The sequence below is a fragment of the Camelus dromedarius genome, chromosome 30 (genome assembly GCF_036321535.1).
Source record: "Camelus dromedarius isolate mCamDro1 chromosome 30, mCamDro1.pat, whole genome shotgun sequence".
Lineage (NCBI taxonomy): Eukaryota > Metazoa > Chordata > Mammalia > Artiodactyla > Camelidae > Camelus > Camelus dromedarius.
Genome location: NC_087465.1, coordinates 16,165,975 through 16,192,430, shown reverse-complemented (window position 1 = coordinate 16,192,430; position 26,456 = coordinate 16,165,975). Strand labels below are relative to the sequence as shown.

The following is a 26,456-nucleotide window of genomic DNA, read 5'->3' as shown; positions in this document are numbered from 1 at the left end:
AAATGTTATTAATACAAGAGGTAAGAAAATGGAAGGGCTGGCGCTAAATTACACTGAACAAATATAAGGTGATGTACGGGGCTTTTACTTCACCTCATTCAGTCTCCATTTTACTGCTGAGGAAACTGAGCTCCTATGAACTTAAGACCCTTCTGTTACCTACTTGGTAATAAAGCTAGGACGCAAGCTTAGGACGTGCTGATTCCTCTGCCCATGTCAGGTTATATGGTGTTCACACACACACACACACACACCCCTTTATGAGAGACAGAGAATGAAACAAGGGTACTCTGATTCTCTGAAGTGTCTCTGCTGGGTTTTGACTGGGAGGAACTGAATATTAGTTAAGGGAAAGAAAACCACATTAATAAAACAGCTGGCATGTGCCCGAAACTATGCTGGACCAATAGAACACGTTCTTGAGGAAGGAAAGATTCCACTTTCCTGAGATAATAAATTGTTCCTTTCACTAGCAGTTGGAAAGCAATACAAACACCTTTTTGCACATTCCAAAAGAACTTTTAAAGAATTGTTAGAAAATATTTCCATAGATCAATATTTAAATCAATTGCTCTCAAAACATTCTTCTGAGCATTATTTTGCCTGCTAGTCTCCATTCTGTACAGAAAAGAAAAAAGGGGAAAGTAATTAGAAAAGTTGCTATTATGATTTTAAATCTAGAAATCCTTGTAAGGTCTACCAATCCCATGAGATATCTCTTATTGATCACCGATAAGCTAGGTATTCAATATTATCCACAGCCCAGGGCCACAGAAATGAAGTGTTTTTACTTTTCAAGCAATAACTGAAATTGGATATTTCCTCATAGAAAAGACTGTTCATATAGTTAAGTCACATGCGAGATAAAAATTAAAACTGCACTTATATGCCATGCTATGCATCACTTTAAATATCCAAGTGATAGTAAATTTTGAATAATTTGTTAACTCATATGATGGCCACACAAAAAGGTTGATCTGATTAAGCGCTCAGAGGTCTCCACCGCCAAACACATGAAAGCTGGAGAAAAGAAACACTGAAACCCAAAAAAGCCCAGTTAAACAAAAGCCCAATTATTTGAATAGAACTTTGCCATCCACTGACCTAAATGATAAATTTTCATCCTGTCTTTTTTAATACTTGTTCCACAAGATTTCTAGAAAATGCAGCAGTCCTACTGTTATGTAATTAATCATTTTTCAAAGTGCCATACTGTTTGTGTATACTTGTTTTAATACAGCTTATGTTCTAGCTGTTTTTTCTATCACTGAGGGATACAGGACCCATAAGAAAGATTCTCCTGATTTCTCTTAGCATTTTAACGATGGTCAGGCCATATATCTGTTATGATATAGACTAAAGCATGGATTTGTGAAGTGGGGTAGATTAAAGTTTGGGTGTGCTTCTTCAATTAATAGCAATATGACCTTAAGTAAATTATTTAACCACTAAGCCTCAGTTTTCTCTTCTTTTTTATTGAGGACTATAATAATGGCCTCATTAGGTGGTTTTGAAAATTAAATCAAGTAACAAGTGTGCAGTACCTAGCGGCACTGTGCCTGGCAATGGAACAGACAGCGAATAATCTGTTCTGTTCCCCTTTTTGCGGCAGTCTAAGTTCTGGTCTTTTAATTCCTCTTAACCCCACGAAAATTTAGTAATGATACAAGAACACGTACATCACGTTACCTATCAAACTGTCATCAGGTTTTGGTCCCCTGCCACTTAGAGGTGATTTCTGCTGGAATTATATTCTATGGTTGTTTATTAGAGAAGACAACTTCATTTCATTCAAGACATATTAACCTTTGCATATAAAATATTAATATTTGAGTAAAACTACATTTTAATATTCACCACCCAAATTACCAGAAAGAGGGCATAGACCAAACTATGGTCTACGATTCATTCATTTTAAGAATTTTGGCACATCTAAAATTTTATATACTCAAAAAGGCTTCATACAGAAAAATGTGAGGTTTAGTTAACATTCATAATGATTTTTCAAAATTGTAGTTTCTGGGAGAGCTTTGTACAAGGACTTGTTATTGCATTTAAGTAGTGTCTTAAGGTATAACTTTTATGGTCTATTAAGCATAACTCTCAAGCACCTTAAACACAACCAAATGAGGTGGAATTACTATTAACTTGTATTGTAGGTTACCGAGCGCCCAGGCAATTCCAACCAACTGTATCCGGAATAGCATTTTATGACAGCTCGTGACTTTCTACATTGAGCTTCCTCGACTTAAACTTTTTACGAGATTGAAAACTGGCCTCTGAGATGGTGACTGAAAGCTGGGGCATTAGTCCTCACCTTTTAAGAAATCGTGTCGCAGCAGGCTGTGTTTGAACCACTTGAGGGCAAGGAGGTGTTAACAGAGTTGTTAATTAACCTAGGTCTGGAGCCTATTGTGCAGAATTCCAGAAAGCTGGAACAATAGCGAGATACTGCTTAAGTCACAGCAGGGGAAGAAACGACTTTTGCTTTAATAATATAGCTAAAAACAGTTCATAATCCCGGTAGTAGGTTAAAAAAGAGCAGCACCCTGAAACTAACGGTCAGAAATAGGGGCGAACTGACATTGCCTTTGAAAAGACTAGCTGGAGTGGATGTGGTCAGAGCTGGATATTAAAGTGTTGGTCTTTTTAGGGAGGAGGGTATAGCTCAGTGGTAGAGTGTGTGCCTACCATGCATGAGGTTCTGGGTTTGATCCCCAGCACCTCCATCAGAAAAATACATAAATAAACCTAGTTACCCACCCCCCTCCACCAAAACAACTTTTAGAGTATTGGTCTTTTTGGAGCAATCTGTACCTCTATACGTGAATAGACATGGGCAATTTAAAAAAGGCAGCAAATGGCATCTCTTTTATACGCAAGCCTCTGATTAGATTAAGGCTTTGCTTAAATCATCCAAGATTTCAAAGAGCCACAAGGACAGAGATTTCATGGCTTTCCTTGCTAAGCTTGTTCTAATGCTTCATTATCCACTGACAGTTGAGAAGATCTCAATGTGAGAAAAACCTCTTCTTAATTTCACAGTAAACCCCGTTGGTCTACGGAACTAGAGAACTGACCAGCAGAGAGAAATAAACAAGCAAAACCTCTCAACTTCTGGACACACGTTACTAACTATTCCCCCGTCACCTCCTTCCCAGATGAATTAGTCTCAGTGGCGTTGGCAATGTCCTTTGAGAAACTGTTTAAATGTCTTATCAAACATTGTCTCTTTTACATTTCTCCATATCGCTTTCTGAAAATACGTAATCCTAAACTCTTTATCTATAAGATCTGACCAGTACTAAGAGAAAACCCCTAACGCACTCTTCGTGCCCCATTATTTCCTGCATTTTGTTGTTGAGACATTGCCATCAAATCACGTAATGAGAGAAGTAAATGATAGAAACATATGAATATAAAGTTCTGCTGCTGGAATAAAAACATGTAGAAATTAACGGGACCCATATGCTAAGATGTAGGTTTAAATGAGGAATCACCCCCTATTATCACTTTGAAACCAGAGCGTCTGCAACAGGCATAATCATCACCCTTATCAATTGTACTTGGACACAGGTTTTCAGCAGTTTGTATAAAGTGCTTACAGGCCGTATTTCTTAGATAGAACCAAAGAAGATTTGGAGTTTTTCTTTTGACTTCGTTTCCTCAATAACAATCGAGTAGGGTATTCATGGGTTTCCTTAGAAACTGGCTTATTTACAACCATTATTGTATGTACTGATAAATCACATTATTGAGTTTATTCATCAAATGTTAAGAGTTCTGCCTACGGCTACCTCTCCCATCTGAGGTCCTCATGAGGCTGAAGCGTCTCAGGCACTGGAAACTCTGAGCCATAGATTGGGAGGTGACTAGTGGTGACAGGTGGGTCCAGACAGAGCAGAGCGGCAGAAGGACCCCTATGTTAAAGGGGGAACACTCCGGCCCTGATAAGGGAAGGTGGCACAGAGCAAAGCGGAAGCAGCAAGAAGGGCTGTTCATCCTTACCACTGGGATGTCTGCAGGGGACAAAAACCATGGGCAAAACAAGGTTTAATAAGGAGGCCAGAGACACAGAAAGGAGGGCCACGAGAAACCCTCAGATCCAGCACCTCTTAAGCAGAAAATTTTCAAGGACAGATCTTGTGTGATACTATTTCCAGAGAAAAAATAATACCCCTTTGCCCTTCAAACATCACTTCCCTCATGTTCATTGGTACATAGACTTCATCTGGAAGTGGTAACTACTTTAATTCTGTTGGAGGAGTAGAAAGCTTAAAATTACAGCTATTTGAGAAAACATTTTTAGACACAGTACAAGTGAGGACTACAAACTGGCAGCCTCTTGGAAGAAGATTGTAGACTTTCTTGGAAAAGACAACGAAAAGATGAGACCGGGGGGTAAATGTAAATTGGCCTGTCTATATTTATCTGAGCCTCCACAAATAAATAGCATAAAAATTGATCATTCAAAATTTATGATTATAGCATCCCTGAGAAAAACGAATATATCTGGTTTTATCACATGTTTCCAACTTGCCAGCTTTCACCTGATAAATTCTTGTTAACACATCTTAATTCTAGTATTATGGATATTTGAAAGCTTGTGAACAAAAACCACCTTAGACTTGGAACTTACAAAATATTGTTTACATATCATCTCATTTGATGTTCACAAAAAGTTAACAGGAAAGTCAAGAAAGATGTTAATTTCTTTTCCCAAATCTGACTTCCTGGACTTTTACTATTACCTATATTCCTAGTGATCTCAATTGTATTCTTTCTATCTATCTATCTATCTATCTATCTATCTATCTATCTATCTATCTATCCATGTATATATTTATTTGCAACTAGAAGTTCCTATGTCTAATACAGGCATAATTACAGTCCTCTTGGTAAAGCTGCTTCTTTTCTCCTGACTTCAGACTTCCTATAATCTCCAAGAAGCTATCTCTATAAATACTAAGAATGTAATTGGGTGTTCTGGACCAGAAACTAGTCATCCTTTCTTTGTAGCACTAGAGGGATGGTGTCTTACTCATTCAGGATGGTATCTATTAAAACAAAGTACTCTTGTAAAGCATCTCAATGTGTTTTCATTGAACGACTGGCTGTCCTCCAGAGGAGGAGACCCACTTCAAGAAAGCATTCTAAAAATCTTGATTTTATTTGTAAGTAATTTTTCTCCAAATGACCTTTCAATTTTAGACTATTCTATCCAGTGAAATTAGTACTAAATAGCCCAAGCAAGACAGCTGAGGGCAAATATTCCCAAATGATCTATTGTAACATGTTTCCCTTGGCATCTTTCTGTCTATGAAGTCAAAGAGATGACTCTAAAAATCAGGCCAGAAAACAGTCAAAAAGGAGACCATTTGCTTTCGAGTCTCATTTAAGAATCGAGGGGCTTTACTGATGAAACATTCCGAAGTTAGAGAATCAAGTGATTTTTCAGTCTGAATGTTAAAGCAATTTGCTTATATTTAAAAACACATGTATTATTTAAAATGGTAGTTTTCGGGGGAGGGTATAGCCCAGTGGTAGAGGGCATGCCTAGAATGCACAAGGTCCTGGGTTCAATCCCCAGTATCTCCATTAAAAAAAATAAACCTAATTACCTCCCTACCAACAAAAATAAATAAATTTTAAAAAATAAATCAAACAGCAGTTTTCATCTCTTCAGATCCAAAGCTCTCTTTTTATAATGTCCCCTTTACTATAGTGAAATAAAATCACATATAACATTACCATTAACATTACACACAGAAATCAAACAAATCAATATAATGACCTAACTGTAAAAGAAGAGATTAAAATCAAAGGAATGGAAAATAAAATAATTCATATTTTATCTTGGAGAAGCTGAGGCATGGCCACGTGTGTGATGAAGGAGGCATGTGCTTGCATCCATGTGTGGCATCACTGTGAATTCACCAGCACAAATGCACCTGCTTACAAGTGTCTTGCCCCTGCAACTCACATTTCATGAGGAAGCTTTGCGATATAATTTTTCAAAGTGGTAGAAAAATACTGTGGTAACACCAGTTCTAATAGATTAGCTAAAAGACACTGAAAAGCTGACTGTCAGCTCTCAGAAATCTAGCAGAAGCTCTCACGACCTGAGACACACCTAGGAAACGCCTTTAGAAATCTATTACTGTGATCACCAACATCATCTCCATGGATTTCCAAAACACCCCTGGGACGATATTGCAAAAATCCAGGAAGTCAACCCAGGTCCCCTACTGAGATCCAGGCTGACTTTGAACTGCCTGTGATCCTTTCTGATTCAGAAAACCTTCCCCCAGCTTCCCGGATAGAGGATTAAAGTCGTTTGTTTACGCATCTCTTTCACAGAGTGTATCTCAGTTTATCAGATATGTGATTTTAAAGTGTTTAACTTCACTTCCAAACTGTAAGCTCCATGAAGGCAAGTAAGTATCTGTCTGTTTGACCCTTTATCCTTAGTGCCAAACCTGCTGTCAGCACATGGTGAGTGTTCAGTGATGATGGAATATTAATGAAAGGATGGATAAATGAATGTGTATCCACTCAAAAGCTAGAGTCTTGACATACTGTTTCACTGGGTAAGGTGCTGAGATACTGATCTCTGAGTATGCATAGCTACCTATTGTGCTGAACGTTAAGTGCATCTTTAGAAATTTAAAAAAAGCTCTTAAGAGAAACAATAAAAACCAGTCAAAATGAGAAAGCAATCCTTCCTTATGTAACAAACTCAATATGCATTATAGAGCACAGTCAAAAAAACATATGGTCTTTAGATTCCTATCAGTAGACTGGGTGATTGCTTGAATTGCCAAAAGGATATTTTAAAAGGTACAAAATGAATGTTTATAGTTTCTGTCACTAGAAGTAGCTGAAAAATAAAAACTTTGAACAACAGATCTTAAAAAATAATCACTTACGTCACTTCCCCACCTAATATGACAGTTCCAAACGATCCTCATGGAGAATATTTTGCTTATTCATATCCTATTTCATTCCACGAGAGGTTTGAAGCATATATTATAAAGGAAGCATTTCTATCTTTGGCAAAGATTAAACAAAATCTTCTAATTTTTACCTTGGAATTGAATAAAATGAACAAAATTAGAGCTCAAGATGACAAAAGTTTGAAATACCTAAATGTCATTAAGAATGAATTTAACTATTGAAATGTATCTCCAAACCCAAACTTAGCCAGATGATCAATCATCTCTGCTTTTCCAAACAGCTACACTTCCATCTCTAACAATAATGTAGTGCTCAAATCTTTGATAGTTAATTGTACAGGATTACTGCCTGGCCATCAACCAACTCCGTGGCTTGGGGGCAGACCTTTTCTTTAACGGTTCATCACCGAGACTTCACCAGCAGGACCACACAGATCACTGCAGTATATGCCAGGAAAGTGAAAAGCTGAGAGTCAGCCCACCCCACCTGGGAGGGGTTTCAGTTAACAAACTACCTAGGTAAGCGGTAACCAAAACGAGCAGGTATGAAGTCCAAGAGAGGATTACGCAGCACCGCAAATGGGGGAACAGATTTTTGTTCATGTGTTACCTCATTCAACATTTCTCTCAAATACAGTAATTTGTCTTAAAAATAAAGGAATAACATCTGCAGTGGGTGGAAACACCAAATCAGATAAACAAAAAGGAAAATGATTTTGAACATTTGAGGTCTGAGGGGAATTTCAGATTTTCACCAAAATTGGATTTTTTAATTTTCAAAATATAAACACCTAAGTAAAAACAGAGATTTGTTAAAGTCACTTTTGAAATAATTTTATTCTGTGGAGAGTATTTAATTCACAAATCAGCACTGTACCACTGAAAAACTGATTTTTTTAAGTTTATCCTCAAAATACACGCCCAGATGCACGTCACACTGAAGCCTGGATGGCTCACGTTTAGGAAAAGTGGTTGTTTAACAGACAAAACCAGTAAAGGTGTCACAGGCCTCCCCCATACCAGACTCTGTGTGGAGCTCAGAAGTCATAAAAATGATAAAACTCTTCAAAATGACATTTACCTAAAAGCCTAATTATAGATGAGAGGGACATAATTGCCCCAATGCTTGATATTAAGGCACAATAAAAATCTCATTTGTCTTCTCTTTTTAATTTATAACTTAATTTATGTATCTCACACCATGTTTTCCTATTTGGAAATATCTTCCCCACTCTACCTGGTAATTTCTCATGCACCTCATACAACTAAGACTAAGTGTGGCCTGGCTCAAGCCCCCCTGAAGGCTCCGTGACCATCTCTGTCCACTGTGCTCCCAGAGAGCATTTTTCACACCCGTTTCCCCACTCAGCACATTGTGCTGTCATTTACTTGTTGATGTACTTGTACATCTACCCAAGCTCCATGAAGAAAAGGGACAGCGTTCCCTCCTTTGCATCCTCAGCACTCAAGCTAGTTCCTGGCACGTAATAAGAGATGAATGTATTTGTTTTAAATGAATGAATGATGTTCCACAGGAAAACTATGCCCCTTAACTGTGATAATAAACTTCATGAATGGAAATATCTGGGTCAGAATCTAAAATGAACTGACCTCTCTGGTGACCAGTCAGAAGTCACTGGTCCACTGTCACCTGTGGCTCGGGCTCCAGGATTCCCTCCGCTGTGCACCTCAATGTTCTACCCCTGGCACCTGATCTTTGATCTCTCTTCTCACCTGGGCTCCTCACATCCTGTCTGTTCCGATAAGGAGACACGCATCGTGCCTTCCCTGTGAATCCGGAGTTCTGTGTTCTTGCCCAAGCCCTGCTCAGCTATCTGCATGAGCTTCAGCAAAACACTGCCCTCTCTGAACCATGGATCTCATCCACAAACAAGGGAGAGAGGTTGGGGCGCAGGAGGCCAGGGGTGTAGAGAGGCCATGGTGTCGAGTGAGACAGACTTGGGTACAAACCATTCATGCCCCTAAGCTAGTCAAAGAGCCCCGCGGCACTCCATTCATGTCCAATTTGTAAAACAGGGACTACTGCGATGGGCCCGCTAGTGTCACCAGGTGGTGTAAAGGGCAAACGAAAGCAGGACAGATTTAGAACCTGGGAAGAGCTTAAAGACCTCTGATCTTCTTTTGCAGTGAGCCAGGACTTCAGTGCAGCGGTACGTTGCTCTGTGCTGACACTTTCCTGTGCTCTTCCAGAATGCAAACCTGACCACATCACTGCCCCACTCTGCGTCCCCCCTCCTGCCTCTTCTTAAAAGCCTCCAATGACTGCCAATCACACTCAGAAAAAAACCCTGTGCTAAGTCCTGCTGAATCCACCTCTAGAGACCTGCCTTCTCAAATGGTGTCTGACCAGTCTCAGTGAACTAGTTCCAGGTCCCTGATGACCTCCACTGTCTCACATCTGCACATTTACTCTCCTCCCCGACACCAGCTCCCCACCTCCCCCAGCACAACACTCTTTAAGAGTGCCTGCCGCACTGCGTTGCAACGATTTTTGTTTTGTTCTGTTTTGTTTTGTTTCTTTTTTGGTCTGGCTTCTACTTTAGACTAGGAGAACAGATGTGGTTGTGTACACTGCTGTATCGTTCATGCCCAGCCTGGTGCCTCTGGTGTGTAATGTCATTTAATAAGGTTTCCAGGACGGATAACTCACTGCCTGGAAACCCCTGCTTGACAGCTATTCATGGTCCTGAGTTAAGAGTTGGCCATAATGTGTATTGATTAAGTATGGATATCTCATGGTAAATTCCTTCATCATTATTGGAAAACTAAGGCAAGCTGTGGTCAATTAAGTAAATGCAGAGGAAAATATGATATTAATTTGGGGGTATGTAATAGACATAATAACCATTTAAAAAAATTTGGCAATTTATACCCTGCTTCTTTTCACAAAGGAAACAAGAAAGCACATTTATGGAGCAAAAAAAAAAAAAAAATCAGAAATACGCGTGCATAAGGACCTATACAGTGGCTATAGTTGAATGGTAAATTTGGGTCTGAGCAACCTGGGAGTCAAAAATGATACTGACAGGAAGATGATGCGGCAACAAGAGGGTGGTGGTGGTGACAGCACAGAGGAGACGGTTTGGAATGTGAGCAATTTGACTGTTTGAAAATATGGTAATAGATGTTAGATGCATGTATGAAATTAAAATGAACCCAAATTAGGACAATGTATCTTACAAGGTATCTACAGTTAGAAATTCCATTAAAAATCAACAAAAGCTACATTGTTGCTTCTGCCACCTAGGAGCTTCTACTCACCCATCCCAACCCCAATCCAGTCCCTTTCTATTTTTTGCTAATGAAAACATGGGTTGAGCAGAGGTGAAGACATGTAATGCTTTGCATTTTGAAAAGTGAAAGTATTCAATAGTGGGGGTGGGAGGAGAGACACTCTACAAACGACACTTTAATATAAAATGGTAATTTATGATTTAAATGAAGAACAAAAGTAATTTCTCTTGGATCTTCATTCTGTTCATTAAGCCATATAAAATAAGAGAAAGAGGAAAATGACACGACAAAGTCCTTCCATGTTGGCCCCCAAAAGACAAGGCTATCACTGAATATTGGGACAGCCGTCCACCCCGGAGTGAACCTGCACCAGGGATCTGACCGTGATGCCACTTCCAGTGGCCTAACTTAATCAAAATAGCGCCATGGGACACGGAGGAAGTAAATGGATGGAAATATTAGGGTGTGGCCTCTGTAGGCTGTGCTGCTACCGTGAGGTCAAGTGACAGAGAGAAGAGACTGAGCTCTGTTGTACTAGCTCACAGGGACGAGATCATTGATAATGCTAAGCTGAACCACGTGGCAGCTGCTGTAGGATCTGGTTTACCTATGCAACAAATGACACTTGCTCAAAGACAGACTAAAGGTGCAGAGGGTCTGTTCTGATGCTTAAAAAGCAAGCAGGACTAATAACAAAAAATAACAGACTATTTCTACAAACTTTTCATCAAGCAATTTCTATACTGTTTTCTGTTACTTAATAGAATGTTCAGGCTTTCAGACAGCATCCACAGGATGCCAATTAAGCTCACAAACACTAGGTTTAGCTTTTCATCAATATGCTTGCATGTAGTCCATTTTGTAACATATATTGAGTATAATAATGTTTCATCAAGATTTTATATTATTTATGGCATCCTGTCTTTGTACATAACCTATGGTAATGGAGACTTGACTGAAGATGCAAAAAGAAGAAAGCAATATGGATTCCTCAGGGAAAGAAAAATATTTTTTAACACTTACATCTAAAAAGGTAGAAATGGTAAAATACTGATGATTTGTATACATAACAATTAAAACACCCCTGCATAAAAACATCCCTAAATTAAATTACAAACAGGCAGAAATGCTGGGTAAAATATTTACATCACATATAACAAAGGGCTAGTATCCTTAATGTATAAAGAGTTCCAATACATCAATAAGAAAAAAAAGCAAACACATCAGTGAAAAAGCATGCAAAAAGAATATGAACATACAATTCGTTAAAGAATATAAAGTTTGACCTCATCATTAATGGAAGTAAATAATAATAAATATCTTCATTTATTATGAGGAAATATTTAAAAGACTAATAATTTGCAATGCTGGCCAGGGTATAAACATTTTCCAAAATTGCTTGTGCAATATTAATAGACCCAAGCCACCTGGAGGGCAATGTGGCAATGTGTGTTTAAAATGCATGCCGTATAAAGAAGCAATTCTCCTCCTAGAAATTTATCATAAAATAATCAGGGAAGTATGTAAAGAAATACAAACACATATATTCCTAAGAATAACTGTTCACATTTCCTACAGCACCAATGATGGTATATATAGCACTCTGTCTGTTTTAGACCTTACAGCAATCACACTCAGAAATACAAGGAGCAGAGAGAGCCAAGAATCAATACCGTGTCCATGTGATTTCAAAGCCTTAACTACCAACTTACAGAAAAATTTCTTTATACATTTTTTTAAATAAAAAATGTCCTAGGGCAGAAACAGGGTAACTAGGACAAAGAATTGAAAAGATCCAGAGACATGAAGAGGAACAGGAAACAAATCAGACAGACCAAAGGAAGAAAGACAAAGAGACGGAAAGAGAGATGGAAGGGCCAAAAGACATAGGTGGAGAGACGGAGGACACGACAGAGAAAGAGAAGCAGCACATTTTGAAATTATTAATACTGTATCTGACTTTTTTTCTCTTGGCTGTCTGTTTCTTATTAGTTTTTGAAACAAGTATTCCTAGTGTAATGTAAATATTTTTAAAAGTAAGTGAATTGCTAATGGAGGTAGGGAACACAGAGTTATCTAATTGGACGGGTGCCTGGTAGCGTGACTAAAGCAAATGGACAGGGAGGTTTCATGAAGTTGCATCTTGCACCAGAGGCAGAGGGTATAGTCCAAAATGTAAATCAGTAAAGACAGATTTCTGGGAGCCCCCGATAAAAGATAAAAGAAACTGCTGGTCCAACTTAATTCCAAAGAAGGCCCCGAGTGCTGTTACTCTATGCTGTTGATTTGGGGACACACATGTAGTTTATAAACCAATTCAGGAGGAAAGACCGACATCGTTTTTAACGGAAACTACTGCAGACCCTGTATGCAACTCCATCTTTACAAAGAATGTACACGTGTGCACATATGCACTCACGCGCATGCACACACACCTCGTAAAACAACACAAAAACAAAAATAAACCCAGAAGCCTTTCCAAGCGGCCAGGACAATGCTAAATGCAGAAGCACTAGTGGTGGCGGATCAACCACATCAGTTTAGGACACGAAGAACTCATTATACATGTTACCGTAGAGGCTTCACCTTCTTAAATTACGCTGCCTAAGGTTTGCAGCTAAAATTAGGTAAAAAACTGTTACTGCCAAAGTTGTCTGGAACCACATATTTTTAAACAGCAAAAGATGAAATATATATGTACTGCTATACGCAGTGTTTTCCACTCTTTCAAGTCATTGCCAACTTTTCTTAAAACCATAATTTAGAGTCATACTAAATACGATTAAATATTTATGAATGAGCTGACATTTTTCTTTCTCTTGTCTTCATTAAGGTAATTGAAAATTATGAATAACAATGTCAAAACGCTAAGCTTTGTAGAACTTTCCCCAAATTGACTCCGAATGGCCAGAAAGGATTGCAAGGGATGCTTTAACCAGTTTGAGCATTTTTTTTCCTTAAGGGCTAGTTTCTTTCTAGCAATAATAATCTGTTCTCAGCACACGGGTGGTCCACGACCACCTTTGGATACCCATCACTTGGCAGGGCCACTCTTGATGAACTCAGGTCTCAAAATACTCATCATCAGAACTGGACAAGCAGGTTAGAGACATAAACACACCGACACTTTCTTTTCTAAGTCAAGACTGTAACCAGAATGAAATGTTTAATATCATATATAAACAAACAAACAAAAATAAAGATATAAATTTATGGCCGAAGTGTCTACCTAACAGCAGATAGCAAATCACAGTTTTATCTTACCTTCTTTCCCACATCTTTCCCTCAGAGTTAGTTTCAAAGCTTCTGTTAAAAGTGAGGTAAGAAAGCAAATAGTTTTGCTGTGGATTAACTGAACCTATACCAGAGACAAACATAGATGGCAAATAGGTTTTAATTTGCCTGCCCCTTCAACCAACTGGTAACCATTGCCAAGAACACTGTGTCAAGAAGGATTCCGGTGGCTTTATTAATTACTGACATCTAGTGTATAAACCCAAGGGAGATAGTGGAGGCCACCATCTGACTCTATTCTTTCTTGGCTTTTATGTCTAATGTACTTCCATTCATGGTTAAGCTTATCCCCAAACCTCATTTGATTTTCACAGAAATATAAACAACTAAATATAAGTCAGTTTTTTGTAAATATTAGCACAAACATTAGTTAGGCTGAGATGCCCTCTCAGCAATGGGTGATGGAATGAAAGACTTAACCTGGTAGTGAACAGAGATAAGCAGATGGGTGAACACACTGCCCCCAATGCATGTGGGTCGGAGGAACATATCGGCTGGAGTCCCAAGGGCCTCAAAAAGCACTGCAAAGAGGAAACAAGAAATCCCATCATAAAGCTTCCTCTAGAAACCTGGGTGATGTGGGCAGATAAACACATAGTCCTACCAATCAATACAACTGTTTACCTCCTGGCCTCACCTGCCTCAGTGTTATAAAAAAAGTATGAGAAAAGTGGTTTAAAAGTGACAGTAAGTAATTCACTCTCTTGAAAGGCTATGCATTATTTTGCTATTTTTATCATTTATTTTAAAAATAAAGTTGAGAAAGGCTTCAATGAGTCCTTACAGTAAAGGAGGGAAAAGGCTCTATTTAGATTCAGATCTGAGTTTGAACCTCAGTTCCACCACTGATTTTTTTTTCATTCATTCATTTCTATTTTTGAGAAAGACTTATTAATTACTATGGGTCATGGGAAAGCAAGACAAATCAAAACATCTCACAGACTGTTACAATACAGTTAGGAAATAGAGCAGGCAGTTAAAAAGCAGGAGATATTATAAAGATGCATTTTGGAAGCAGAAAGACAAGCGTGAATGTGGCAAGCAACTGAATTTCTTTCATACAAGCTACACACCCTGCTCCTTTGCATAGTGATTCTGAGGATACGAGACAGCATATGACTTCTTTCACTGTGAGTACACTAAGGTACATTTACTTCTTACTGCATTTAGGTTGAAAAGAACACAGTCTGGCATCTTAAGTCCAGGCCATGTCCCTCTGGTGTCAAATTTTTCGCTCCAATCATACAACAGCATTGTTAAGCACTCACAAAACAAACACGAGTCTTTACATAAAGTCAATATGGTGTTAGAGAACCCCTCCTCGACATACATGCAGAAATTTTCCTTGAACTGCGGACATCCTCAGGGAAAGCTCTCTGATAACCACAAGCATCCAAGCCCCTAATCTTGGTTAATCACTAACAGGTTAGCATCTCTGAAAACAACACAGCCTAAGAGCAGAAGAATGTGTGGTCTGGTTCTCATAGAACTTTAAACCTAGGACAAAACATAGGGATTTAGAAGGTTATTTTTTAAAAATCTGAATTAATAACACATTATCAGTTTGGTAAGAAAATATGAACAGCGATTATCAAGCTTCCAGATATGCAGCATCGCTTAGAAACAACGCATTTGCTACTGACTCTGTAGAGGAAGCATATATAATTTTTAGTACAAGCAACCTTTTGCAATATAATTAAACAATCTATCAAAACATCTTAAAAACAGCAAAAACTTTACATTATTTCATTTGTACTGAATTAGAAATTAACTCAGCTCAATAAATACTTGCCTATCCTCAAAACACCTATAAGATAAACAACATGTAGTTGGTAAAAATGGAAAATAATTGTATAGCATAATGTATTTACATCACACTGTATTTCATTTATTTCATTTATCAGTATTACAGGCATTGTAACAATTTTAAATCAGCTTCTCTCTGCCCTTAATTCTAAAACTTTTGGCTGAAGAACCAACTAGTCTCGGAAGTTCTACCATATTCATAAAGAATGGTGACTTTCCACTCTCTTTCTGATAAATGAGTAGGTAGCTAGTCAAGTAACTCTTAATGTTCTGGACACAGGATGCCACCTAAAGCATCTCACCAAGAAAAAAAATGAGCCTCAATTAATGAAGATTGACAGATGTCATTCTTCCAGGGAAACTTAAGAGTTTTTGATCTTGATCATGTCCCTTGGTCCTACATAACATAATTCTACTCATCTAGAGGTTGAAAGAGAATCAACTGGGTAAGATCAGTCATAGAAAAGATCAATTTTTTGCTAGACAATTGAGGTCAGAAGACTCCAAACTAGCACTTTGTGAAATATTTCCATTAAATTCAAGAAAATCATAAGTAACAGAAAATGGCACATCACATAGACATGGTAAAGAGTCTAAACTGAATAGTCATGGAACACGATGGTCCAGAACTGAACTGAGTACACATGGCATCAATTTTAAAGAAAGCCTGGATCTTTTGAATTTTCCAGGTCATTCCAGACAAAGTCTTTCTCTAATACTGTTCATTTTACTAGGTTTTTTTTTTTCTTACCTGGACTCTAACAGAAGACAGCAATCTGTCAACTTTACATCACAATAGAGATGTGAAGTATTCTGATTTTATTATTCAACAACTGATAATAATTCCAACCAACAAAAATTAATTTAGCTTTTACGTGAGTTGAAGTAGAGGAACTGAGATTTCTAAGTAAAAATGCCTACATGAAAGAAAAAGTGGATTAAGACTTTCATTATGGTAGCAACAATTGCGTAAAGTAGGCTGGAGGGAAAAGGAACAGTTAAGTTGAAAGGCTGATTTGGAGGTTTTACTATGGTCTAAGTTTGAGATAATAAAATTAAAAAACAAAACAAAAACAAGAAAAGACATAAGAAAAGATGCTAAATACGAAATTACAAAGTTTGGCAGTTGGTTTGATAGAAACACAGGATAGGAGTAAAGAGAAAATTTCAGAGTTCAGCGAGTGGGAGCGTAGACATTCCCCTAACAAAATGTAAGTCAGTAGGAGTAGTTGGTGGAGTACTGAAAAGGCCAGAGCACAAGTCAGTGCAGATACACAGGTCTGGGAACCTTACCGACGTCCACACGGAAATGGAATCTACAATTCAACACAATGCTTAGGTAACAGAGAAGGATTTAATAGACCCACTAATATCATGTGAGTAGATAAGGTTATAAAAATATTTAAAGATTACAATAAGACCCACGATGGAATCTTGAGTAAAAGTGATGTTTTAAAGTGATAGAAGCATACCAGTCAGTATGGCCATCATTAAGAAGTCCACAAATGGTAAATGCTGGAGAGGGTGTGGAGAAAAGGGAGCCCTCCTGCACTGCTGGTGGGAAGGGGATGTCATTTGGTGCAGCCATTATGGAAGACAGTTTGGAGATAAGTTTAAAAATTGAAAATAGACTTTATGATCCAGCAATCCCACTCCTGGGCATATATCCAGAGGAAACTCTGATTTGAAAAGACACATGCATCCCCATGTATTCACAGCAGCACTATGTACAATAGCCAAGACATGGAAGCAACCTAAATGTCCATCAGCGGATGAATGAATAAAGAAGATGTGAGTATAATGGGATATTACTTGGCCATAAAAAAGAATGAAATAATGCCATTTGTAGCCATACGGATGGACCTGGAGATCGTCAAAGCAAGTGCAGGAAGCCAGAAAGAAAGAAAATACCATATGATGTCACTTGTATGTGGAATCTAAAAAAAAGAAGAAGAACTTATTTACAATACAGAGACAGACTCACAGACACAGAATACAAGCTATGGCTACCAGTGGGAATGGTGAGGAGAGATAAATTGGGAGTTTGGGATTTTTAGATACTACCTACTGTATATAAAATAAACCAGGTCCTACTGTATAGCACAAAAAACTATATTCAATACCTTGTAAAGGCCTATCGTGGAAAAAAATATGGAAAGGAACATCTATGTATAACTGAATCACTGTGATGTACATCAGAAATTAACACAATATTACAAATCGACTATACTTGAATTTAAAATAAATAAATAAATTTTTAAAAAGAAAAAAAAATAAAGTGATGGAAGGAATTTTATTCATTCTTTCTTTCAGTTCCTCTTACTGGGTTAAGTACCATGTTAAGTACTGAAAACATAAAAGCAAAGACAGGGGGACACAAAAAATTTTTGGAAACCAAAAGACTACATCCCCCTTATTTTAATAGTAATCTTAGTCAAGAAATTTAGGTTTGATAAAGAATGCTATTTTCCCCTTTGTGATTTTTACAACTATATATACTCTTTCTGCAAATACCTCTTGAGAACCAATTCCTTAAAGGAAATTTGCCAGATGCTGAAAATTTTGTTACTCTCAGTTTCAGAAGTTACCATAGTCATCACTTTTCCTTGGAAAATATAGCAAATTACAAAAGAAATGGAAACTCTACAAGTACTGAATTTAGTGCGTGTGTGAGGTTTTGGCCATACTTTGTTAAAAAGAAAATATAAAAATCGAGGCTTTTGTTGTACAGCATGTCATAATGAGGTGAAAACATTCATAAGCAGAGTAGAATCATAGTTAACTGAAAGAGTACATCAGTCAAGTTCACGGCCACTTAGTGAGATGCTCTCAAGCCGTGTGACCATCAGTGGGGCTGAAATTACTGAGCCTAAGACACAGATGAAGGACTCCCTCTTTTATACTAGATTCTACTAGTCTCCTGAACGGTTGTTCAGTCTTCATCTTCCTCTTAAACTTTGCATCATCGCGTGTAAAGATCCTTTCATTTTCTAGTAGGTGACTAGAAAATGTTACTTCTAGACACACAAGAAAATAATTTTAAAAAACTGGCATTTACTTTACATGGTTTGAACAGAAAAATACCGAGAATGTCTTAGTCAAAGTAGAATGGCCCAGATCTTAATTTCTCCTTTCTTAAGTGAAAAGTGAATGAAAATTTTCATACCAAAAGAATGAAATTCCAAAAATGATGATTAGATGTGGTTCCTGCTTCAATTCTCTGATTAGAATTTCTATCATGAAAGCAGGAAAAAAAGGGGTCTACTTTTCAAAGCAATTTATACATCAAATAACAGCATTACTTGGATTGATTGCAGGCAGGTTAAAAAGTTCCACGAGAAGTGACACCCTCCAAAGACACGTTACCAGAAACCACTGTCCAGTCTGAAGAAATAAACGTCATGCTAAACATTAGCGATGTTACTACTTGGCCCATTGTCAAAGACTCCTACTCACTTCACCTCTCAGGCCAGGCCACTACGTTCAGTGAACCTTTCTTTATTAAAAAAAATAAAATTTGCCCAGCATACTTTAAAGTGACTTTAAATACCATTTGATAATAACTGTGTTGTCCCAAAGCTGCAAAAAACTATCACTATTTTAATCATTAAGGAAACCTTCTCTAATTCATAAACCTTTGCCTTTCATCAAAATCATAAGCTAGTTCATGCACAATATTACAAAAGTCTTATTGTCAAATGCTATAACCGTCTTTAACATTGACTGCCATGGAGTCTAAAATGTACACTGAAGTCATCTTCTTTAAGGGAAAAAATTTTAAGATTAAAATGTGTATCTATGTGTCTCTGAGAAAACTTATATAACAAAATTCAGAAGCTGATTGACTTTTCAACCATCCCTTTTATTTTAGGGCCTTAAAAGAAGAAAAAAATTTAAAAAAAAAGAAAGAAAAGAAACGAAATACAGCTCTACCCAAAAAATGCCACTATTCAGTATGTCAGTACATGTCTACCATTTGGAATCAATCACCCCAAAAAGGAAATAAAAACTGTGCCTGCACAACTAAGAATTTCATTTTACGGCTGTTTTCTCGTACATTTGCAAACTCTGGACCTTACTATGAGTAAGGAGAGAGAATATAGCCTTTCAACTCATGTTTATTTTTCCTAATCTCATCAAAAGTCAAGTGTTTCCAAGGAAGGAGGGTCACAGAACATTCCAATCCACGTCCAGGTAGTGTGGGTGTGACAGTAGATTTAGTGCCCCAAGCAGAGCTGACTGTAAAGCTGGCCTTGAAGGATGAGCATATGTTCCTTAGGGGAAGATGAAAGGGTCTTTCTGACTGAAGGGACAGACAGTCCGTGGAGGAGCACCACGCCTGAAAGCTCCTGTCATGATGCAGAGATGGTCCATGCTCTGGAGTGGAGAGAGCAAGGATTCCTGGACTGACGTGGTGTCAGAAAGAGAGTATTTTCCCCAAGTCAGATTTCCAGGCTCTTATCTCAAGATTGAAACTCCAGCATGGAGCTTGAGCATCTAGATTTTAAAAACTCTTAAGGAGAGCAGAGAGCACAGAGAGTCTTATCCAAACCCAGAGGCAGCCTCAACTGACAGGTGCCCCACTGGGGCTGACAACACATTTTTGGTGGATGCGTTGCCAATAGCAAAGGTATTCTCACAGAAAGTACAGCATAAACTGCTTTCATTGTCATCACCATTGTTTTGTTAGTGGCCAAGATCTGGCCAGAAAAGCCACAGGAAGGGCTGGGTACTCGCCTTTAGACAATGAAGGGGTTAAACCATATTCAGCCACGACATTTTTTACAAGGGCTTGAGTTCCTCATCCAACAAACAGTAATGGAGTTCGACTGGATGAACTACAGGGCTGAGCTGCCTGTCCAGCATTCCAGAATGACACTGATGCATCACAATGGGCGTGGCCTTTAGAAGACACTAAAATAATCAGTCTCCAGATTTACTAGCTCCTTAATAGATCCGATCGTTACTGAAAGCATCTGCATACAGCTAAGTTGACACTGTGACTACTACTGGCCAATGACATATTTCTAATGCCCACTGAGACTTCTTCTTTTTTAATATTTCTCACTGAGCTCTGCTTAGCAAAATGTTCTAGACAAACAGAATGAACTGAGACTGAAGCTCCTTCATCAGGTTTCACCTGGCCTGCACTAATTCTTTCCCCAGGACTCAGAGTTGGGAATTTTAAAGAGGCTTAGTGTTTCCACATGAAATTCTGAGTTAGTTCAGTTGATCTCCACTGAATTGCACGTGTTCCAAAATACACTTGACTTAGAATGGCCATCGTGGGTGGCAGTCGTGTTCACGCGAAGTAGAGATGTCTTAGCCGACACCAGCGACAGAACGGAGCTCAGACTGATGAGACGTCTAGCCGGCATGTGTCCGGCATGCAGTCCCCGGGATGAGGTTTGGACGTGCCACAAAGATTCTGGCCGTGGGAACTTATCGGCTTCTCCCTGCGGAAGTTCAGAGATGGATAGAGTCTCCTAAAGGATGCTAATCACAGCCCAGGTCCAAGACTCAATCTGAAGGCTTAAAATCTGTGCCTGCCAGTGGCCAACTCCACATTTTACTTTCTTTCAACTTCCTCTCCATCCTCCATGGCCTTTTTCCTATCCTGCTGCACTGCACATGCAAGCGGGAAATGTCAAAGACGTAGACTGTTTAAACTGGAATAAAGTAAAAGTTTGGAAAGGACAGTTCTTACTCCAGCCCTTAAAGAAATAACCTTCTTTATAAAAGGTGGGTAACAGAGGGGGTGTGTGCGTAAGCGTTTTCACACAAGCTAAGCTTCAAGAATTGCAAGAGACACAGAACGGGAAGAGGAAATGGCTTGTAAGACATCAGGCGATAATACACATGGGAAGGTCAAGCTGGGTTACTTGATGCAGGCCTTTTGGTCACTGCCAGTTCCGATTTAGCAGCAGGCTACTGATGGTCACACCAAAGAGGCCTGAAGGAAGTGGAGACTATTAAATCACTTGTTTACCTCAAGTGAGCACCAGTGGTACTCAGTCAATGATTCTATTGATCCACAATACTGTTCAATTAAGTGTGTTTATCTTGATTCTGCGATTAACATGCATTTGCAGAAGGAATACGCAGAGTGGAACCAAGTCTAAAATTATCCCTTCCACGCCCCTCACTTCTTCCTTGTGTAGCAGTGTCATTTTGAGTTAATGGGTTAGGCATTAAATGAACAGATATTATCAGGTCTAAGAGTTGTATTGAGTGCACCATCTAAACTCTCAAGCTTTCTGAGATTTCATTTCCTTCGTACAGACAGTGAGCAGGAGAGCCAGGCAGGAGTTAGAAATTAAGCTTGAGGGGTGGGGCCCTCTGGGACGGTAGGTAAAGGTCTGGTTGCATGGCTGTTGATAAAAGAAACGAGATCGATTTTGCTGCCTAAATGCTCAGATTCAAATAAGCACAGCATATTTAGTCAACAGAGAAGGAAATCATAACTCCAAGAGTGTCATGATTAGAAATTTGAATGGCTTGTCCACATCACTCAACGACTGTACCGATACCATCCGAATGCCTGCTTCTTTTTCTACCAGCTCTTAACAAGCATCTTCATTCTCTGCTTATTCCTCTTGTATTTATTCCCCTTGGGACAAACATGCTGGACCTATTTACATGGAAACACCTTTCATTGTACATTGTGCCCAAATCCCAATCAAGCATCCATTCCCATATAGCAATACAACCGAAGAAAACAGTATTTCCAAGAGTCTACCAGTAACTTCAGTGTCACTGGATGAAGGCTGAACAATACAACCAAAAATTGCCAGCTAGAGTTGTTCAGAAACTATTCTGCTCCTGCCTTCACTAGAGCTCAGGCTGAGAACGTGGTCATTTCTGAAACAGGAAAGATAAAAGCAAGCCTTGACTACGCTTTTCCCCAAAATATGTACATCTGAAATAATTGGTTTTTAGAATGGTAATGTAAGGAAAGGGAATAAAACTTTCTGATTATTTTTAAGTGTCCATTTCTATCTACACCACGCAGCCCTTCCAGAGTTCTTACACTGTCCCGGGTGGCCACTGTCAGGGCATCTCTCAATGTTCTTACCCCCAAATAGGAACTTGCCTTGTTTTCTACCCAAAAGACACATCTATCTCTCCTGAATCTTGGCCCATATAGATACAGATTGAATAACTCATTTCAGTTGCCTACATTAGTTCGTGAGATTTTATGCTTTGGGAAGAATGGAGAGTAAAAAGAAATATTCTAGAATCACCGGACTTGACCTGGTTCTTGGCCATTGAATGCAGTCTTCACACCTCTTGCCCGAGTTGCTATTGAGAGGTAGAGGTTTCAAGTTAGGATTGCTCTGTGCACTCTTATTTCTCCTCGACTGGAGCCACAGTTTTAAAGTTGGTGCATTTCACAGGATTTAAATACATAGATCTCATTCATGGAGACACAGCCACTTCTCTTTGGCATCTCTTCACAGAACAACTTCCCCAGAGAGTGATTTATATTCCACTTCTGGAATTTGCTCTCACCTGTTCTCAGTCTCTCCCTGTTCAGCATCTGTGACACTCATCATCTCGCCCTAACACGGCTCCTTAGTTGGTTTCCCTGACCCTCTACTCTTGCATACCTTTCAGGTAATTTCCTTCATTGGCCCCTCCTCTTTCTTACCACCTCTCATATCCAGAGACACCTCCATGCATGCTGGGTTGTACTGTACACTCCTCTCTTGGAAATCTCATCCACCCTCATTATTCTACCTATTAATTCAATGGATATGATCTTCAAATCTACATTAGAAGTCCCTGATCCCTATTGTATGACCTCCTCCCCTTGATGCCCTCTAAGAAACTCCAACACTAATGTGCTAAAAATTGTACTCAATTTACCTCAAGTAATTTCCCCCCTTTTGTTATCTACTTTGGACACAGTCACCCTCTACCATCATGTGTCTTTAGAAAACAACATCGTCACTTGTAACTCTTCTACAGTCTTTACCTTTACCACCCCCATAAGCAATGTTCAGGTTTTGTAAATTCTATTGAGGAAAAAATCTTTTAAATACTTCCCCCTCCTCCTATTTCAGTTCTTACTTCAAGATTTCCTTGACTTGAGTAAAAACTAATGATTGACTTTATTTTCCTAGAGCAACAAGGGTTTTGCGTCCTTGATACTAATCTACTCTCCAACCAATTTATCCTACACTCCCTTTCCTTCCTCTTTCCCTCTCTGCCTTCCTTCCCTCTTTCTTTTCCTTTCTTCCTCTCTTCTTTTTTACTCACTTCCTTTTTCCTTTCTCTAACACTAGTGTGCATGCTGTATGTGCCAGACACAGGAAACAAGGAAAGGCAAACCAAACAAACAGGATCATTTCCGTCAGAGCCCTTCTAGGTGAAGCACTCCAACTCACAAATTCACCTTCTGGAGGACACTCTCCCAACCCAAACTAAAAGAGGCTCACCAAACAAATACAGAGTAAAGTCCATACTACTTATCTCACGTTCATCAATTCCTTTCCACCACCACTGCATTTCAAAATTAATCGAATATCAACTTACTTTTGAGATCTAACTTATTTTTGTTGTAACCCTGTAGTTTTCACAATTTGAGATTAAAACTTACAAATCTATTTTGTTCAAGAGGGAAGGGGAAGAAAATCACATTGAATAATTTTAGAGCCTGAATCCCTTTTCAAACAAAGGTCAAGATCTATAAATACAATAGACACTATATTCTTATTACTTGTGAATGATAATAAACTCATAATATTAAATTTTAACTTGTACATTCTTTCCTTTTGAGCATTTCATTTAATCATGATAGGCAAGAATACCTATAAGAAAATGGAATTCCTCATGCTCCCATGATAGCTTGCTTTAGTCTTCCCTGACTACCCCCATCTTGGCAGGTGTCAACCCTACAAATTTTCTAAGTCCAGTTCAAGGATCCTCTCCAGGATGCCTATCCAGATAACTTGAGTGGAAAGAATTCCCTTTTTTCCCCATTTCAGTATGTGGTCATTGTATTTTTTTTTAAAAGTATGGACCTTTAGGTACACTTAAGAAGTGGGAATATTGAAAAAAAAATTTTTCCTTGATTCCTAAGTAATATTCCAAATTAACCATGAGGCTGTTATATCATGAGCTTCTAGAAAAAGGATTATTATAGTTTATAGTTCTTTTCTTAGTATTCCCAAGGAACAGGGTGAATAGAAAGAGAAAAAAAAAATAACACTTAAGGATAAGAATTTCTAACTTTTCAAAATTTAATATAGACAAATTAAAAAAAGAACTATATAGTTCTTAAAAAAAAGAACTATAGTCAAATCTAATGGGACAGTTAGTTCCTGGAGAAGATTCCAAGGTCATAAGTCTGTCATCTATGACAGAGGGACATGGTCTTGAGAGCCACATACCTTAGTCTCTGCTGATCTCCAGGTTCAGACAGAGGAAGAACAACTTCCTAAATCATGGTTTCTGCATGCACTGCTGCACATGGTTCTATAAGAATTTGGTTATAAGGAAAAAAAAAAAAGAGACAAATTGTGTCCTGCTGATCCTCTTGGATTTTTATATAAGGAATACAGATAGATTATAAGTATTAGAAATTAGCCAATCAGTGGCTTTGGTTCAGTGACAAATTTTAGGAGGAATAATTTTGAAGTTTAAAGATCTTGGAGATTGCCACTACAACTTCCTCCCACTGAGACAACCTGAACTTGCTGAATGGTCAGAAAGTGTTCAGAACTGGCTACCAAAGCTTCACTCATTCTCTGTCCTGTGTCTATAAGCAGGTGAGTATATGTTACTTAACTGACCTGGTTAGATCAGGATAACCACGTGGAGAACTGTCAGCAAACACACTCATAAACCTTAGGATCCTAGTTGGCATCTAGGGACCAGGGGCAAGGCTGGATGGATGTCCTAAGAGAATGTCTCCAGGAGATGGTTTTTCTCTACCTAGCCACAAGAAAAGCCAAACTTTTGACAAATATGACACAAAAGATCATCTTGGGGGCCATTTTTGCAAAACCTTCCTTCCATCTGCAATGCCTTAATTCATTAATTAGTAACACGATCTTTACATGTAACCAAGCGGCAAGTTAAATTCTAGAAAACTACGAGACTTCATCTCTTCCACTAAGAAGCCATGCCATGTTGCCCCCTCCCAGAAACATCTCTGTCCTGATTTTTAAATGGAGATCTCTAGATTTGATCTGACTAAACTTCACATGTTAAAAATGTGAATGTAACTTCACAGAGCATGGAAGAAATCAAATTTTAAAAACACAATACCATTTCTAATCGGCTAACGCAACTGACAAGTTAGGACGGGTTCTTGTAAATTCATGGTGACTAAAACAGCTTTTCACAAACATCCTCTGCTTAGTACAATTACAGTTGACTCATTTCAATATAATAGCATGACAGGTAAATTCATAAAAATAATTATTATCTTTTTATCACCATGCTACCCTATGCTCCAGGCAATAAGCAAAGCACACAGCATGCGTCATTTTTAAAAAAATTTTGGTGTATATATATTTACTGAAGTATAGTCAGTTTACAATGTTTGTGTCAATTTCTGGTGCACAGCACCATGCTTCAGTCATACATGAACATACATGTATTTGTTTTCATGTTCTTTGTCACCATAAGTTACTACAAGATATTGAATACAGTTCCCTGTGCTATACAGTATGAACTTGTTATCTATTTTATATATATTAGTTAGTATCTGCATTATTTTATTTAAGCCTCACAAAACCTGACAACATAGGTACTACGAGAATCCCACATTATGAACTTTCCACCAGCACAAGCTTTGCAAATGCCATATCATTTATTCTTATAGTCAAGAATTTCAAAAACAAAACAAAACAAAACTGTGTGTCAGGTATAACCCAGAAGGGATAAAACTACAGTAAGTACCCGAGAAAGACTAAACTGACTTGCAGTGGTCAGGGAGAGGTAGCGCCACACAGATTTACTCCTGCGAGTGTAAAATGCTGCGATTCCAGAGAGGGAAGACATCACCAGTGCCGGTCCCATCAGTTAAGCCCATTTTTAGGATTCAGTAAGTAAGTGTTTAAACTCTAGGTGTAATTTTGATTGTTAAAGCAACTGTGTATTTGCTGGAAGTTATAAACTTCTGAATTAAAAAAT

General features: G+C 38.4%; 1 protein-coding gene and 2 non-coding genes across 5 annotated transcripts in view; 2 read left to right on the top strand and 1 right to left on the bottom strand.

Annotated features, from left to right (window-relative positions):
* ZFHX4 (zinc finger homeobox 4) overlaps positions 1 to 26,456 on the bottom strand; it is a 175,816-nt gene that overhangs the window by 93,500 nt on the left and 55,860 nt on the right. The window lies entirely within an intron of this gene.
* Positions 2,657 to 2,729, top strand: TRNAG-ACC (transfer RNA glycine (anticodon ACC)). The gene has a single exon. It is a non-coding gene; the product is annotated as a tRNA-Gly (tRNA).
* Positions 5,526 to 5,598, top strand: TRNAS-AGA (transfer RNA serine (anticodon AGA)). The gene has a single exon. It is a non-coding gene; the product is annotated as a tRNA-Ser (tRNA).